The 19,183-nt window shown below is 46.9% G+C and overlaps 2 long non-coding RNA genes across 2 annotated transcripts in view; both read left to right on the top strand.

Moving 5' to 3' along the window:
* LOC143681695 (uncharacterized) overlaps nucleotides 1–8,927 on the top strand; it is a 37,394-nt gene extending 28,467 nt beyond the window's left edge. The window contains exon 3 of the long non-coding RNA XR_013174785.1: nucleotides 7,884–8,927. This is a non-coding gene — a long non-coding RNA (uncharacterized LOC143681695). The remainder of the gene's footprint in view (nucleotides 1–7,883) is intronic.
* Nucleotides 8,928–13,123: 4,196 nt separating this feature from the next.
* Nucleotides 13,124–16,529, top strand: LOC143679623 (uncharacterized). The gene is made up of 3 exons (XR_013173873.1): nucleotides 13,124–13,530; nucleotides 14,542–14,699; nucleotides 16,245–16,529. It is a non-coding gene; the product is annotated as an uncharacterized LOC143679623 (long non-coding RNA).
* The last annotated feature ends 2,654 nt before the right edge of the window (nucleotides 16,530–19,183 follow it).

Below are 19,183 nucleotides of genomic sequence, written 5' to 3'. Positions count from 1 at the left end.
AGGAAGTGGTAGAAAAGATATATATATATATATATATAAGTTTAGAATTACGAGAGTGTTTTACAGATTCAACCCTAACCTCGGATTCCTGGAAGGAAATATTTCCCGCAGGGAATAATGAAACAGAAAGGTTTTCTAGGGTTTCTCCAAGGGAACAGTTAGGAAATTGATTCACCAGAGATGTGAAATGGAATTGTAACGATGGTACTTAGCTCCGAGCAGAATGCGATCGGCCATCAGAAAGGAATGCAATCTGGGTTTGCTGCAATGAAGCGGGTTTATTAGTTATTCTTTCCCAGGACCCAGAATTGACGGCTGGTTGGCCTAAATGAAATGGGTGTGATTTCGACAAGGTTGTGAGAATAAGAAAAAAAAGACTTAGCTATAAGTTTGAGCACATTTTTGTCTGGCATCAAGCCACTGCACTGTCTGTGAAAAGCAGAGCTAAAGCAAATTAATTTGGGGTTAAATCTTCATTAAAAACAGAATTATATAATCTTGGAATTACAGATCATGCGTTCTGACCTCTCTCCGAAAGCAAAAAACTCCCAAAAGAGCATCTCTGAAAGATGGCCTTCCAGGCAGTTCTGGAACACTTTCAATCAAGAGGCTCTAACAGCTTTTCAGAGTCCCCATTTCCAATCTTGAAAATCCAATTTCAGCATTTCTGAAACTGTGGTGGGAACCCTGAGATTCGCAGACATTTTCTTGGATGTCTAAGAGTTATATGCAAGATTTGCATATTTTTGTCTATTCATTTAGACAACAATCTAAGGAGAATTCATATGGAAACATGTTCTAGTGAATGCTTTTTATCTGAGGGCCACCAAGAGATTTTTTCAGCCCTTCTTTTTGTTTATGTGTTGAAAGAGTGGTACTACTTCCATCATTTGGCGTGAATGAGAAAAGAACAGAGTTGGACTGAAAAGGTAGCAAGTGATGTCAATTTCGATGAAGGCAAAATGACATCCCAGCAGTCACCTCAAAGGTTTCCCTGTGGTTCCGGAAAAGAATTGTGTTGGATGGAGAGTCTCACAGTTCTTTCAGTGGTCTAGACCTGCCAACACAAAAGTCATTGGTACCATATTTATGCCCTGTGAAAGGCGATTTTGTTTCAGGAAAACATCATCTCTCCCTATGAAAGAATCTGATTTGAATAGTACTAAGGTACTTCAGGGTAAAGGATCTATATTTTATGTCCTTACTTTTTATATTTCTATTTTATGGTCTATATTTTAAAACTTCAACTTCTGTATGAGGCCAAAGGAAGAAATGTTTATTTGGTACATGTTCTAGTTTGCTAGCTGCCAGAATGCAATATACCGGAAACAGAATGGCTTTTAAAAAGGTAAATTTAGTGAGTTGCTAGTTTACAGTTCTAAGGCCGAGAAAATGTCCCAATTAAAACAAGTCTATAGAAATGTCCAATCAAAGGCATCCAGGGAAAGATACCTTGGTTCAAGAAGGCTGATGAAGTTCAGGGTTTCTCTCTCAAGTGAGAAGGCACATGGCGAACACAGAGTTTCTCTCTCATCTGGAAGGGCACATGGCGAACACAGCATCATCTGCTAGCTTCTTCTCCTGGCTTCCTGTTTCATGAAGCTCCCCAGAAGGCATTTTCCTTCTTCATCTCTAAAGGTTGCTGGCTGCTGAACTCTGCATCTCGTGTCTATGTCGTTCTTCTCTGCTCTCTCCGAATCCCCCATTCTCCAAAATGTCTCCTCTTTTATAGGACTGCAATAAACCAATCAAGACCCACCCAAATGGGTGCAGACATGTTGTCACCTAATCCAGTTTAACAACCACACTTGACTAAATCACATCTCCATGGAGATGAGTGGATTACAGTTTCAAACATACACTATTGAATAGGGACTGTTCTACCTTTATGAAATGGGATTTTGATTAAAACGTGGCTTTTCTAGGGGGCATACTTCCTTTCAAACTAGCACAGTACAAAGTTTGTATTTTGGGTAGAGCATTATCTAATTTAACTCTATAGTCAGTTTATTCAATCACCATAACCACATGGAATCTTGAATAAGGCCTGAGATCTAGTTGGTTTGTACAGGTTAGTGTAATGCCCCAATACATCCCAGAGTAATTTGGGCAAAGAATAAAAAAGAATGTGCAAACTCCCCTTGGGCGCTGGGGAGAAAGGAAGAAATATTCAACTTTTTCATCTGGGAATTCCTGATGTTCTTACAAGTACTAGGAATTCAATAGGCTGAGCCCTTGATCTTGGGGCTGGCCCCTATGAATCTTTTTTCTGCTAAGGAGAAGCTAAGCCTACTCATAAGTATGCCTAAAAGTCACCCCTAGAGAACCTCTTCTGTTGCCCAAATGTGGCCTCTCTAAGCCAACTTGGCAGATGAACTCACTATCCTCCCCTCTACGTGGGACATGATTCCCAGGGGTGTAAATCCCCCTGGCAACGTGGGACAGGACTCCAGAGGATGAGTCGGGACCCAGCATCATGGGATTGAGAAAGACTTCTTGACCAAAAGGGGGAAGAGAGAAATGAGACAAAATTAATTTCAGTGGCTGAGAGATTTCAAACAGAGTCAAAAGCTTGTCCTGGAGGTTATTCTTATGCATTATATAGATATCTCTTTTTAGTTTATGGTATATTGGAGTGGCTAGAGGGAAGTACCTGAAACTGTTGAGCTGTGTTCCAGTAGACTTGATTCTTGAAGATGACTGTTTAACTATAAAGCTTTTACAGTATGATCATATGATTATAAAAACCTGTGTCTGGTGCTCCCTTTATCCAGGGTATGGACAGGTGAGTTAAAAAAAAAAAAAAAGGACAAAAAATAAATAAAGAATGAGGGGAGCATAGGGGTTAAAAAATGGGTAGATTGAGATACTAGTGGTCAATGAGAGGGAGGGGTAAGGAATATGGGATGTATGAGCTGTTTTTTTTTTTCCTGGAGTGATGCAAATGTTCTAAAAATGATCATGGTCATGAATACACAACTATGTGATGAGATTATGAGCCATTGATTGTATGCATTAGATGTACTGTATGTGTTGTGAAAATAGCTCAATAAAAATATTTTTAAAAATCATCTCTCCCATTAAAATAAAGTTGTTTAAGTATTTAAGTATTATGGACATTGTAGCTTTGCTTGCATTTAACTTATGCATTTGTAAATGTAAATGCATGATTTTAATTTGTAAGTTGGTTTAAGAACACTAAGCATCAGGACTTTATACCTACTTATATGTTTGTCCAGAATTAAGAAACATTATTTAAGAATAATCTGTCAACCCTGGGGATATGCAAGAAGTTTTTCGTCTATCAGGAGACTGTATGTGACTCAGGTTTAAGAAATGCTGTTCTAAATGTTAGATATCTCTTCCCCATATGGAACTTAAAACAGACTTATCCTGATAATACTCCCTCAAGTTCCAAGTGAGAAATTGAATCCCTCTTACATGCAACAACCTTTCATGCATTTGAATATAATAGTTACTCACCTAGAAGCTTCTCATATGTATATATACAAATTTCCAACTTTTAAACTTTACTGGACATTTGCAAAAATAATACTAAATTCATACAGAGAACTCCAACATAATGCCATCACCACCACCCCTGCAAGATACCCAGATCCACCAATTTTAACATTTTGCCACATTTGCTGTATCATTCTATCTCTCCATCTGTCAGTTCATCTATTATCAATACATCTCTATCTATTTCTGAACATTGAGAGTAAGTTGTTTATATCATACTCCTTGAAAACTTTACCTAAGCACGAGGAAATTCACTTATGCAACCATAGTAAGTAGAGTTATTAAATTCAAGAACTCTTACATTGATATAAAGCTTACAGTCTCTGTTCCAAATGTTTCCATATATTCCAATAGTGCTCTTTCAGACTTTTTCTCCTCCTGTGTTAGATCCAGTCCAGGGTCACATACTGCATTTAATTGTCACTTTCTCTTTCATTGCTCCTTTTTGAGAAATTGTGGAAGCATATATACAACGTGAGCTTTCCCATGTCAGACTATTCCAAAGTATGTCTTTTATATTTTAAGGGTCTGGGATGTAGTTTCAGACAGACGCCACCTCCCAGTTTTCCCTTGACCCCCAGTCCACCAGGGTCCTGGGGTTGAGATTTGTATCTCTGATGATGAACCAGCTCTTGTAAAAATGGAAACTAGGTCAGCCTGGCCTCACTGGTTCTTTGTGAACTCATGTTGACTTTTAGGGATTCTTCTTGGATTTCTTTCTGGAATGATCAGTCCTGTCTGGGATGGATTAAGTGAGAAGTCTGTAGTTTCTGCATAAGAGCCCTCTCCTACTTGAAGACTGACATGTGTGCCTATAACCAGTATTCTAGAAACTATCATTCTATGTGATTTCTCAAAGAGAACTGAAGGTGGTTCCTCAAATAAAACCTCCAGAAACCTTTCCCTGATGCTACAGTTATAAATACCTGGGCCTAGAATAAAGGGTGAGCAATGCTGTCTGGAAAGGGCCGTGGCACTAATAATGTGAGATAAGGGCTTACTGCCTGTGAGTCTTTGATGTCCTGGAGGAGAGTGTGACTTTGGGAGCTGGGGTCAAGGTTATTCAAAGGCCCTGTGGAATTAGCAAAGGTGTTAACTGGTTGCTGAGACACGAAATAAGGAATCTCTGTCAAAAGAACCCATCTTCCTAGCTGAAAGCCCAGACTCTGTCTTAACATTGAGGAGTGAGAGTCAAAGGTGAAAAGTAAAGAAAACTAGCAGTGACCTGAAGAAGAACTGAGAGCAGGTTGGGATAAGGTCTGAGGAAGCAGTTCTTCAAATAAGCAGTTTAGGCCCGGGGACAAACGAGGAGGGCCTGTCCTGGAGTGCCATGTATATGGGAGAACAGGTGTGTGTGTGTGTGCGTGTGTGTGTGTGTGTGCACATGACTATGGGGGTGTGAGCGCATGAGTGTGTGTGCACGCACATGATTATGCATGTGTGTGATTGTGTGTGCACGAGTGAGTGTGTTGCATGTGTGTGGGCTGCACCATGTGATTGTGTACATGTGGTTGTATGTGTATCTGTGAGTGTGTGTATATGTGTATTTGCACTGCTGGGGTCAGGGAGGGCACAGTGGAGCCGACCTGGAAAGAAGACAATTCCATAAACAGTCTAACTGCACAATTCTAACTTGAAAAAAGTGGGAAAAGGGAGGAATTAAATATGCTTGCCTGCTATATTTTTTAGATGCGTGATTACTATCAATGTTTATAATTAATTATGAGACCCTTAAGAGAAAGCTACAAATTTTGATCATTCAAAGCTGGGAAGTAACCCCTGTGGGAAGCAGTGGTGATGAGTCAAGATGCACAGGAAAGCCAATGTTTCCCAAGGCCAGCGCTGGGCTAGTTCTGAGCTAATGCTTACAGATACTTCTGGTTTTATAAAGACAAGTGTGTATAGTCGACATATGCCAGAGGGGCAGGGGTCTTGGAGTCAGACAGCCTGGGATGACCACCCTTGCTCCAATATTGACTAGCCATGTGGCCTTAGGGGAGTTACTTCTCTGTTTCACAGTTTCCTCCTTAATAAAATTAGGATGATGGTAGCATACCTAGCTCTTGGGTTGTCATGAGGATTAATAGAAATGGATATACAAAGTACCTAAGGAGTGGCACATAGAAAGTGTTATACTGTGTAAAAACTATTACTCTTAACATGACCATCCCTAATTGAAGAAGAGGCTGGTGCCGTGAGTGTGAAGCCAAGGAGAATGGATTACTGTAACCGACTTGAGCCAGTCGTGATTATCCCAGGGGCTGTCTCAGGGTTGACTTCCCTGTGAACAGGGGTTCTCCTTGGCAGCCCCATAAAATCAGAGTTGTGTTCCCACAGAAGAATGGGGCGGGTGATAGAAGCTGTTGGAAAGGCCGAGACCCTGTCTGTGAAGCCCCCTTGCTCAGAAGTGACACCCAGATAGGCGCCAAGTTCTCCCCAGGATGACAGAGCCCTTAGTGGCTAACCAGAGCAAAACCTGCATCTTCCCTCTCGATTTCTTCTTGCCACAAACTGACTTGACAGCTATCTAAGTGCGTCTTAACTGTCATGGCTCTGGGGCAAAGAGTTGGTATACCCAATTTTTAGACCCTGGATATGCTGAGGGACAAAGTACAGCCATTGTGTGAGCACACACCAGCGGTGACAGTGCCACCCTAAACGATACAGCGCCAAGCTCAGGGCACACGTCACGTAGGCTGCTCCATCTTGATCCTCAGGATTGTCTTCTGCGTGTTCTGCTTGGCTCATTTGACTAGAGAACTTCCATTATCTTTAAGAATGCATAACACCTCCATTGCCTGGTACACAGCCCTTGCTTTTAGAGTTTGGACAGAAATGAGCTAGCTATTCGTTGTCAATGCACTCAATTCCATTTCAGAGCAATCTAAATATTTGTGGGATACATGAATTACAATTTGGTTATGAAATAGTATGCAGAAATTAATCTCCTGAGTAAAAACTATGTAGCAACAAGGAAGTGTTTGTGTTATAATTAATGTTAAGTGAACAATGCCATGTGGCAGATACCCTGGACCCGCCCACTGCGCTCAGAACTTTCGGTGTGTTACAGCCAACTTCCAGCTGCCAGACTGAGCATGTCGGGGGTGGGGGGGTTCCTTCCCAGTAGCCTCCTATGTGCAAAGCCTCCCCCCTGAGGAGGTAATTCCCCCACCCTGTTGAGCCTCCTCAACTGGACTCTGGGGCATTGATGGAGAAAACACCCCAGCACGTCACCCCTAGAGTAGGATGACTGTGAGGTGCGAGTTTTGCTCTGTATTCCCAGGTTTCCTTAGGGATTAAGGTTCTATCACATGATCAGTGCTCTTTGCTGATTGCCTTCCCATCCTGAATCTCTTCCCCACTTCCCTTAACAATGTTACCATCACTTCTCAAATAAATTTGTGTGAATACATGTGTACTTCTGGGACTATCCATGCCAAGACTCACAGAATACCCCTGTTTGCCCCTGTGGACAGTGTGTCTGTAGAGACCATGGTGACAAGGAAACACTCAACAATGCTAAGAGTTATAAGAGTATGGCAGGGTGTTTTCCCCTCTGTCGCCCTGAACTTACAGTCTCATTATACTGTTTTTCATTTTTTTTAGTGTATTTCTAAAGGATAATAAAAACATCCATATACTCCAAATCCACCAGCACAGAAGGCTGGAAATAGAAGTGAGAAATAGCTGCTGGAGCCATGGGTTGCTTCCAGGATGGTCTTATAATGAAAAGAAAATGAAAGCACAGGGGGCAGGGAGGTTCCTGGAGCCAGTGGGGGCTGAGCGGGACACAAGGGGTGGAAACCAGATCTAAATCTGGTCCACTTCCAAAACCTACATAAATTCAAAGTCTACACTGCTTAGTGCCCCCCAAATCTATTTTTTTTAAAAAAGCAGAAACTGTATAAGTGCAAGCATATCATGCATTCATTCTCATTTTTTTCTAAGTTCCAAATACTCAAGCATTTTCATTGGAAAATTTCTTCACAAATAAGCAAAAATATTTCAATCCTAAAATTTTGATATCAGTTTTTTACTTGTATTTTACAGATCCACTTTTCACTTAAAATTTATTTTTAATCTGCAGAGGTGAGTTGAGTTATCTCGCTTCTAGGAACATCATAGCAGTTTGGAGAAATCAACATATATTACTTTATTTTTCCACCATTTCTTCTTTTGAACTTTTGATTTAAAATACACACACACACACACACACACACACACACACATTTGATTCAATTGCAAAGGGAATTTAGTAGTCAATCCAAAAGTTACACAGATTGTAGGTATAAAACCAAATTATTTGAATGTATGGTCTCAGATAAATTATTGTACCCAACAAATGTTACTTCTTGATACAGGAGGAGTCTGAGATTTACTACATTCAAGAGGAAAAAGGATTTGATTGGAAAGTCTAATCAACTCAACTTACAAGTTTTTCTTCTTCTCCTGGATAAAGAGCGGGTGGAGTGACTGTCAACGGTAAGATGAGGAAGACGCGTGGGCTCAGCAGCTCCATTATCCCTTCCCCACGGGAAGGTGGATAGAGGCTGAATGCTATGGTGGTGAAAGAGCACACGCAATTGAGCCAGAAACAGCAGGGTTCAAATCTTGATTCAGCTACTCACTGGCTGGAGGATCTCAGGAGAGTGACTTGACTTCTCTGTGCCTAAGTTTCCACTTCTGAAAAGTCAGCATAACACTCAAGGGAAAGAAGAAAAAGTTGAAAACAATGGAAGTGTCCATCAACAGAAGAACGTATGGGAACTCATACAGCAGAGAAAATGAGCTGCAGCCAGATGGGACAATGTGGATGGAGCCAAGGAACGTAACGCTGAGTGAACCAAAGTGGGACAGCCTTTTCGTAAAGTTCAGAAATCACTAAAACTAAAAAATAAAGTTTTAGGCACACAAGTAAATAAAGAAGGGGATGTTGAATATAAAAAAAGATAATTGTGGATAGTGGCTGTCCATGGGGAGAGTGAGAGAATAAGATGAAAAGAACACATAAGTGAATGCAAGTTGTTGTTAATCTTCCAGTTCTTGGGTTAGATTGATTTGGAATATGAACAAATGAATAAAATGAATGAAAGGGGGCTGCATCAGGAACAATGGCAGTGCCTCCTGAATCAAGAACGATGACGGCCCAATGCTGGGCAAATGAGTCTGAAACTGAAAACAAATGAGCTGATCAAAACAGCTTCATAGAGTTGTTACAAGAATTGAATGAGGAAATGCACATCGAATGCTTAATTGTATGAAAACGTCTTTTCAATGGATGATAACTCAAAGTGCTATTTTACAAAGCTATAATCCTTTGACCCCGTTTCAGACTTTTGAAATCTTACATACTGAGCGTTTAGCAAATTACACCAAACAAGGTGATTATTAAAATGTGCATGTTGTCGGCTCACTTCTCTCTATGTAACACAGACCTTTCAATGCAATCATTATTTATCAAGGGCCTGCAACGGGCCAGGTATCACACTCAGTCCGAGAGATGGTAGGGAATATGGCAGAACTGGGCTTTGCCATGTGGGGAGGCGAACGAGGTGGCAGTAAACAGGTAAGTGTGTGCTCAGCAAGATGATTAGGGCTCTGGAGGAGAAGGACGTGGTGCCTGCCCGTGGGTCCATAGCATAGTGGGTCAGAGCAGAGACCCTGGGGGTCCAGGCCACCCCCCTGGGGCGTGGCCCAGGTCAGGATGGAACGAGTGAGCAGACCCATGGCGAGTGTTAGGTCAGCATTGTGAATAAACAAAGCCACTGCTTCTACTTAAGGGCTATGTCCCCACTTCCACTACCAGGCCCCCCCCCACACAAAGACCTCCCACCCCTAAAATGGGGTTCACCGTGCCCCCCTCCTGTGGTACTCAGGGGCATCATTTGAGACTGTGTGAAGTGCAGAGGCCAGCACAGCCTTCCCACGGTCCCTGCCAAGTGCTGCCACTGTCCACTCGCCCGACCTGGGCAGAAGCCCACTGCCTGGGAGAGCTGTAAGTAGCAAGCGCTTGGTCCTCCACCTCTACTCCCTCATCTTCAGCCTCCTGCACGTGCCCAGGGGACTGAGCAGGGACCCCTTCCCGAGCCCCCCTGACCAGACATACCCTGACCTGTGGCAGGAGGGTCCAGGACTTACTTCTGCCTGTATAGCATTAAGGCACAAATGCATGAGTGCCCCACAGCAACTGCGCAGGACAGGGCTCCCTGTCACCCTCCCTCTGTCCCCACTCCCGCCCCACCCCTAGAGGCCAGCAAGGAGCGCTTCGGCTGGGTTAACCGGGTTCACAGACCTGAAAATTGCTGCCCGTTAATGTAAGAATAACAAGACACAGGATATAAACAACAGATTTGATTAGCATTATAAATCCCAACTCAGTCCATCAAATGAAATTGACGAAGATATTCGGCTGTGATCACGGAGCCACTTTTTGTTCAATAAGAGCGTCTTTAACACCACAGATACTTTCCTAGGCTCTATGGAGAGGTATGTGCTTGCACTCATCACTCGGAATAAAGGTACTCACAGTGAGACTAGGAGATTAGTCATAATAAGCATTTACATATGTTTCTCTGCTTCTGTGCTACACAAAGTCAATTCCGTGGGGGGAGAGAAACATCAAAATATGGTCAAAGATGCATTTCCCAGGACGGCATCGGTGAGCCCGGTGCTGAGATGCTGATCTGGGTGCAGGAGCTGGGAGGGACTAGGGAAGGACCCAGACTCGCCACAGGTTACCATCCAGTGCTGGTTCTTGTCTGTGACCTGTGAAGGCATGTCAGATGACCCTGGACAGACGTTTTAGGAAGGCGCCGCTCCTGCAGAGGGAAGAGCAAACGCTGAGCACACGAGGCCCTGCCCCTTCCGGGCTCCCCGCCACACGGCCTCAGGAGCCACGTGTCTACCCGGACGCCCTGCCCCTGCCTTCCCACGGCCAGCCCCGCTCCGCCCCACCTTGATTTCGGGATAAAAAAATAATAGTAGATTATTCCCCCAGCCCATATCACTCTCACTTTCCTAGTACACACAGGGCAATTTGGAATTATTGAATCCTTTCACTTCATCCAGTGGTGTCCTATTAAACTCGATTCACCTTTCCCTGGATCCCTCTGTGGCATTCCTGCATTCAGAGAACGTAGATGAGCAGTGACCAGCAGTGACAGTTGATGGTGGAAAGATGGGAAGGGGGTGACGATGAGGGGCTGGGGGGTGGCGAGAGGCGGGGGAGGCCCAGGAAAGAGTGGGGAAGGGGACCCTGGGAAGGGGGCCCGGGAGAGTGGGGCACCCTGGGCTCTGGGTTTCCCACCAGCTGCCTGCTCCTCCCTGGGTGCCAGGTCCTTAACGTGAATGAAAGCTTCTCTTCGGTTCCCTCTAAAGCCTTTCCCAACCCCTCATTCAAAACTAGCATTTCTCAGTTCTCACTTCCAGTTTCATGTCAGGCTATTTGGGACCCCCCCTTCTCCCTCGTTTTCTTTCCTTCCCCCAGATGGCGTCAGGTTTGAGGGAGGCGCGTTGAGTGTTTTGCTGCGTCTGCAGTGGGGTGGGGGGTAAGGGGTGGGGGGGTGTATCTGTTCCGCAGTTGTCTCCCCTCTACACGCAGGTCCAGGCTTCCCCACAATTGTGGTGTCCCCACGATTGTGGCGTCTGCACGCTTGGCACCCCCTTGGCCTGCCTTCCCGGCCCTGGGAAGCCCCGATTGCTCTCGGCACCATGCTGAAGTGTGGGGGTGCCCAAAGGCCTTCCGTCAGGAGCTGCCCCCCCGGTCCCGTGCTTATGGACCGTCCACAGAAGGCGCCCGTCAAACGTGACACCTCAGACTTATCAGGGACCTCCACCAGGGTTCAGTTTGTCCAAAGACGCTGCACCTTCTCAGAGCTCCCAGCATGCGAACCAGCACCTTTCCTTCTGGTCTCTTCCCGGAGCTGGTCCCACCAGAGTTCTTGGCTGGAGAACCAGCTCTTACACTGCCTTGAAGAGACCCCTCCCCACCCCCACCACCCCCACGATGTACTCCTGGGCCACCTCTAAGCCGTCAGAGTAAGGGGCCCATTGAGACCAGAAAGAGCAGGCCTGGTTCCCTCTCCAAGAGGCTTAGGTAAAAGGAAAGATGAATTAATATGTAGTTTACAGAGACATTTATAAAGATTAACTAATTGAAATTTCAGAAAGATCAGACACGGCCACTGAGACAATGGGTGGAAACTGCAGCCCAGGAGCGGGGAGCAGGGCTTAGCAGGGGTGAGGAGCCCAGGGCCTGGGAGATGCTTTCGATGGATGGTCACAGGTTAGAAGTGAAGGTGACACATGTGAATTGGGGCGAGGAGGGTGGGGTGGGGTGCAAAATACTCTTGATCAGAACAAAGCAGAACAAGGAGGGGGAAGGCGACGGTGGGGAGGTGCTGGGTGAGCAGCTGGGGAGAGGCTCGGGATGGGCCGCGTCGAGCTTGATTCGATGGGACAGTTACGGAGGAGTCGGGGCCCGGGAACCACCAACTCAGCCAAGGTGAGAGGCGGGAGGGATGATTCTAGAAAGTTCCAGGCCATGCTGTAGGGGGCAGCAGGAGGCAGCAGGGGGCAGGAGGAGGCCCGGTCAAGGGTCTGGAAGGGATTCCGATGAGAGGGACAGCATGGGAGATGTGAGCCAGGCTGCAGGGAAGGAAGCAGCTGTCCTTGGGGGCCGGCTGGGTGTGACCAAAGCCAGAGAGGCGTCGAAGCTTCCAAGGCCTGTGACGGGCCGAGCGGACAGCGGCCCAGCCCGCGGGCCGGGGAAGTTGGGCAAGAGGGAAGCTGGCTGAGGTGAAGGGTGAGGAGGTCACCGGACTATTTATACTCAGGCCGAGGTGGCTCGCAGCCCTCCCTACGTGACTTAAGAGAAGAAGTCAAGTCAGGGGGTGTTGGGGGGAACGGCGGTGGGCCGGTGGGGACCGGCAGCCTGTTCAGAGAGGCCCGAGCCGGGAGGTAGGGGCCACGGGAGGCCACCACCTCCTCAACTGCGTTTATTTTATGGGTAACGCGGAGCCGTCACTTACAGCATAGAGAGGGAGCGTGGCAGCGTCTGATGGAAACAGCGGGGACCTGGAGCCTCCGAGCTCGGGTTCCAGCCCCCGAGCCGCTGGCAGACGCTGTGCCCGGCCCCGGTGCAGGCAGCTCGCTTGGTCTCCGTCCGCTCCCGGTGCCAGGGGCCGAGGCCACTTCCCCTCGGAGGCGCCCGGCGGTCAGAGAAAGTGGAGAAAGGCGAGCGTGCAAAGCCCCGGGCAGCACGCGGCGCGCGGCGGCTGAAGGAAACACGCTACATGGAGCTGCCCCCGCCCGCCCGCCTGGCCTCCCCGGGGCCCCGGGGCCTCGGCGGCGCATCAGGGCGCAGCCCCCACCGCGGCGAGGACCAAAGGCTCCCGGGGACGCCCCCGCACCGCTGCACCCAGGAGAGTCGCGCAGGCAGCTGGGGAGGAGGGTCCCCAGGAGGGGCCGGCCCGTCATCCTTCTGCCCACACACCCTGGCCAGAGCCCCGCGTGGGGCAGGGATGGGCCCCCCAGGAGCAGAGGCTGCTCAGTGTCTGGCGCTTAAAGGGAAATCGGAACGAATCCCAGGGCGGAGCCAGAGGCCTCACCGCAGGTACTTGACGAGGGAATATGGGGCGCGTTCAGGAGATGCACCAGAATCCCGAAACCCAAGATGTGGAGAAACTCAGACCAACCCAGAACCGAAGGCCTCTCTAAGCTACCCTTGGCCAAGAGCTGTTCTTATTTCTTAGTGACAAGAATTTGGGAGTTCATACTCAAAGGCCTTCATGTTTCACTTGTGGGGTGTTGCGTGTGACTGTAGGCTAACTGGAAGTAGCTTTGGTTTCGGTTCAAGGCATGAGTTCAGACAGCCTCGAAACTTCCCTTGTTATCTTCGTGAAGTCCTGGGTTCAGGACAGCCTCCGGCTATTGTTACAGCAAGATGCCTGGCCAGGGCGGACCCCTCCTGACTCTTGCAGCGAAAATCCCGGTGCCCAGAGTTCCCAGGTAAGCAGCAAGTCTTGAACAATGTTGTCTGGGTGTGTGGCGTGTCACAATGAGCACCACGCCCAGGAAGATAATATGCCAACATATTACAGTCGTCTGCTGGGGCGCTTTGTCACGTAGGACACGCGCGGCCCCGCAAACCATCTTCTACGCTGCCACCGTCCCTCTGAAATTGTCAGGGCCCCTGCTGGGGCAGCCAGGCTGACTTGCTAGTAGCAAGTAGCTGGTCGCTGCTCTCACCTTTCTTAAACTCTTCTTTTACAGCCGTCCCATGAGTTTCAGCACGGTGAGGGAGATGGGTCAGGGGCAATGGCATGAGGCAGAGCTGAGCTGAGATCCCATTCCACCCCCACCCCACCCCTGCTTTCCTGGCTGTGCAAGCTGATCATTTCACTTACCCTCCCTGAGCCTCGGGATTCTTCATCTAAAGATGGAAATCGTAAACCTCAAGTTTATGGAGAGAAGAGAGATCACCCAGGGACTGTGTCCAGGTCACTGCTGGGTTCCATGAGCTGCTTCCTAAATGTTAGTCACCCCCTCATTTCCCTTGACTCTAATTCCTGCTTCATTCTCTCTAATCCCAGGAACCTGCTCTGATGAGCCCTGGCCTCTTTCTGTGATAAGCACTCCTGCACCCAGGCATGGTCCCAGACTCTACTAAATGCCTTGCACGCCCACCGCTTTCACCTTCCTTAACCTTTACATACATTCCCTCCCAACCGATTCCTTTTCCCCCTTTGCAATGAGACCGCCCAATCCCTTAACTGCATGGCCGACCCAGATGACTTGACCGTATGTAACCGGATTGCTGACGTTTCAGCATTTTCTAATCTTGCCCTTATCAGGAAATGGGTTTTTTTTCCCCTTACATGTCTTGCTGTTAATGGATTTGTTTTAGACGGCTGGATCCCTTGTTTTGTGTTCCCATCCTCCGTGCGTGTGAAAGACAGCACGTGTGTTTTCTGACGTGCCTGTTTTTCTCTTAAGTGCCCTCATGACTCTTTCCTCTAGAACCCTGTATCCCACGTGCCGCCAGGAGCCCAGCGGGACAGCTCAGCCTCTACGTGCACCCCCTGAGCCTTCGCCTTCCACGTCGGCATCCTGCTTGGGAACTTTCTCCTGTGTCGACACTGATTATTAACTCCGCTGGATACCAGTTACGTGTCCAAGTGAGAAGCTGCGGAGGTGACGGGCTGTCCCACTTCCTGCAGAGAGCTCAGGCTGTCCTTCCCCTTTAACGCTCTGTTGCTTTTCTTTGAGAAGAGGGTATTGTTTATTTTATACTACGTCAGAGATACAGTTAAATATTGGATTTTATATATATATATAGGAGCAGTTGGAGGGTTTTCAGCAGTGCTCAGAAGCACGTACTTTACTCGGGCTTGCCCATCTAATGAGGTCAGTCTCATGTGGCCTCCTGCTCATTTAAAACATGCCTGTGTGGTTTGCGATGATTTCTCCTCGTCAGTGATGTCGGGACACCGGTCTTGACCTCCCCAGACACAGTCTGCTTGACTTATTTGTTCTCTGTCAGGCTAAAAGGAAAACCACAGGTCTGCTTTCAGCCAAGGCCTGCTCTCATGTTTAGACATCACAGCAGGGGCTATTGATCCTTTGCAATGGGCCGTGATGAAACGATGGGGATAGGAGAGGAGGGTTTTAGAGATGAGCTTTGATAAAGCCCAGTGCTTTGCCACCACTCTGCAGTTCCTTAAGAACCTGTTGAGGCATGGTGTTGTTCAGATGTGCAGATGGTGACTTGTTTATCTTCAGTTTCTCCACAGACATCTCTGGACACAAGCGATTGCTGTTTTTGTTTTGAATAATTTTGACTTTTCTAAGGCCCTTATGTTTAAAAGAAAGATCAGTCTTTTAAAAATGACCTAATCTGTCTTCCGTGTTACTTCTTGGGAAATCATAACCTTCTGAGACTTCAGAGTGTGGGAGCAGGGCTGGAAAGGGGATTTGGGATTAGGAATCTTCAGAAGCTGCTGAAGAGCCATTAAATGATTGAATGGGGTGGAAGTCAGCTCCTGTCTGCAAACAGGGGATGTTACTATATTGGGCTATAAGGCTTAAGTAAAAAAATTAAAGATAGTTCAGCATAAAGAGCCACATGGACTATTATTATCATGATACTAGGTGGCATTTATTTGGCACCTACTGTGATCCAGGTACTGTTCTAAGCACTTCACATATACTAACTCACATTATCTTCGCCAACCCCCTGGGTGACCACCGTTGTTACCTGTGGAGGGCAGAGAAGGGAGCTAAGTACTCGGGAAGTTCAGCAGGAGGGAGAGGGGGAAAGTAGTCCCGTAGCCCAACTTTTGAGATTTTACCTGTGCCATTGCTGATGGTTGCCTCTTTTTATCTTTTTGGGCTTTTATAAATTACAAATATAATTCATGCTCATTGTTTGGAAAAAAAAATCAAAGAGCAGGAATGTTTAAAGTACTTAAAGTAAAAGTAAAAAAGTACTAGGATAGGATCCCCTCCTACTCCTGCCCCTAAAGGAGCCGCTGTGGGTTTGATGATCTTTCATTCAGACCTTTTTCTGTGCATTTGCACTGAGGATTGTTTGCTTGTAACCAAAGTTGGATCCTACACTGTGCATTGTTCAGCTCTATTTTTAGATGAAAGTGAGGTGGGGTAGAAGACGAGACCTATTTGAGCCCCTTAATTCCTTCCTGTGAATTTATTTCCTCTTTCAGGTTGGACTAACTCAATGACAACATCACCATAAGGACACTGGCTAGGCAATCTGTGCGTGCGGGGACAGTCACCTACTGTCCCGTAAAGTGAGGTCATTAGGCTACTCAGCTCTCGGGGTCCCAGGAAGACTCAGAGTGAGGTGTGTGGAATGCCAGGTACTCCTAATTTGCAGGGATTTTATTCAATTCTAGCATATTTTTCATTCCTGAACTGCAAAAATCCTCGATTCTCTTCTTGATTTGAACAAGATTGGTTGCAATTTGTAACAGTACTCTCTTATTAGACTGGTCTATGTTGATGAATTCTCAACAGGGTTATTCTTGTTTTCTTTCTTTAAACCACTGGTTCTCAACTTTGGATATGCATTAAAATAAATTGGGTAGTTTTTTAAAATCCCCAAACCTGGGACACGCTGCAAACCAATGAAATCAGAATCTCTGCAACTGGGGCCAAAAGCACTGTTTTAAACCTCTCCAGGTGATTCCAATATTCTGGCAAGCAAGAGAATCAGAGCCTTATAGAATACACGTTGTTTCCATGTGCTCTAAAGAAATAAACGTATAGACAGGAATGAATGGATTTCATTTGTTGAATGTGTTAGAATGAATAGAAGAGTTTATCTTTCCCTTCTAATGTAGTATAATTGATATTTAAATACACATGCAGAGTGACAGCAAGATAAAAGAAATTAATTCCAAATAGTTTATTATAAACTGAATAGTATAATCTATATTTTTTCATTATAAAAGCACATCAAAGAACATTTACAAAATAGAAAAAAGAAAGAAAACAGTCCATTCATAATCCCATCATTTTAAAATATATGTTTGTATGTGTGGTTTTTTTTTTTCTTTTTTTGCTGGTGAACTAGCAGCTATTTTTTCTATAAATAGACCTTAAATCTATAATGATCATTAAAAACATATTTCTGTACTCCTTTTACATACTGATCAGACTACATCTAGAGAGGTCGTTTCAGATCTCATGGAGCCTGCCACCTCCTGGCTATGTACAATTCCTGATAAGTCTGCCCAAAGTGGAGAGGCTACGTCTGCTTAGACCCCTTTTGTTACTTTGATTTGTTTTCTCTTTCAGATTGGAATAACTGGGAATGTCAGGGTGAAAAGAGGGCTTGGCTGGGATCAGAAAGAGGGAAAGAGAGTTCTGCGTGATTGTGAAGCAGAATTAGAGTAATTATTCCTCCACAGAGAAATCTTCACTTGTGAAGAGCCTCTTCCCCAGAAGGAAACACAAGAAACAGCAGCAGTGGCTGTCTGGGGAGGACAACGTGGCTGGGAGAGTAGCTTCACTCTTTCATACCATATTCACATATTCCTTCTTCAAAAAATGATACACACCTGGTGTGAAACAATCTGTTCCTTATTAGCCAGCACTGCCATCCCTTGTCCCGGCTCGGGGACAGATGCTCTGCTGGCTGTGTTGAAATGTGTCCTCTCATTTGCTTCACTTACACATCCACCTTGTAATCATAGTTGTGCAAATGAACAAATCGTTCTCGACCTCTGGAAGTGCCCTGATAAACTAGCCCACCGGTTAGGAGAGGAGCGTCCGGACAAACATAAGACAATTCTTCTGGTGTCACCCACAGGCAGGCATCCTGGACAGAACTCTTCGCGGGAGGACATGCTTAGACAGGGCGGAGTCAGAGGGAAATCCCCTTCCTTACCGAAGCCATCCCAGCGAGCAGAGGGAGCCTGCAGAGGTCGGGGCCAAGGCAGGCGGGGAATTGGTGGCGCGGGGGAGGAAGGGTTTCCAGAAGGCAGGTGCGGCCGAGCGGTAGCTGGGCAGGGGAAAACCGAAGCGCCTCGGGCCCCCGCGGGAGCGGGATTGACATTTGGGCCCCGGGACTGACAGCCTCAGAAAGGGTCCTCTTGCCCTTTGTAAAATGAGTCCCGTGGGAATTGGGAATCGGTTCAGAGCAGCGTCAGGGACTGTGGGCCTCGATAGCTATTGATGACGGCTTTCCCTAACTCAGGGCGGGGAGAACCCTCCCCCTGCACTGCAGAATCCACGACCTTGGTGCATCTGTACCTGTACCCCCAGGTGATTGGAGGCCCAGAGGCAGAGGGTGCCACGAGGAGTCGGCAGGGGCAGGCCGGGTGAAGGGCTGGAGGCCGGAGGCGGGGCTCCAGGTTCCCCTTGGAAGGAGAAGCGGTCAGTGATTAGATGGAGAGGAAGAGCTTTTGGAATGAAACGGGGGTCCCAGATCAGCCGGCAGGGGCGGGGCCCCTGAGCACCTCTAGGCGGTTGCCCTAGGTGCCGGAGTGAACTTCCCCTTCTTTACGGCCCCCCATCATCCCTCACCAACCGCCTTGTCATCTCAGGGTTTGTGCCTCTTGTTCATCTCCTTCAGCTCCTTATTCTAGCCTGCACCTCTTTTATCTCACTGTCTTCATGTCGCTGGGATTTCTCCTCTCTCACCCCACGGAATAGGCAGCTCTGTAAGCTCAAGGAATATATCCTAGCCAATCACCCTGGTGGCTACGAGTGCCTGCCTGCCACATTGCAGGTATTTAATCAATATTTGCTGAATTAAAAAATAAAGGATAAATGAAGGACTATTAAAGAATGAATCAATGAGATGTATTCACTCAGTTTAACACAAGATACAAAATAGAACGAGTTCCTCGCAGTCTCCTGTTTCTCTCCATTCCCAGCCTAGACCTATGGCTCCTACTCTAAATCCCAACGCTCAGGGTCGCTACCTGATGCTACTTATCTGCTTCCAACTGACCAAAAACTGTGCTGGCAGAGAGGACTGCAGGCCTGGAACACCTCCCTCCCCCCCACACCCCCAGCTCTGTGATCTGGCCCCACCCACCACACCTCTTGCCCATTAGGGCACGTTTCACCCAAACCGAAGGCCCTTCAGATGCTCAGATGCAGCCAGTCCCTTTCCCTTGCTGGTCTTTGTACA

The sequence above is a fragment of the Tamandua tetradactyla genome, chromosome 4, assembly GCF_023851605.1.
Source record: "Tamandua tetradactyla isolate mTamTet1 chromosome 4, mTamTet1.pri, whole genome shotgun sequence".
Classification (NCBI taxonomy): domain Eukaryota; kingdom Metazoa; phylum Chordata; class Mammalia; order Pilosa; family Myrmecophagidae; genus Tamandua; species Tamandua tetradactyla.
The sequence above is the reverse complement of the archived record's forward strand: the minus strand, read 5'-3'. Positions and strand labels throughout refer to the sequence as shown.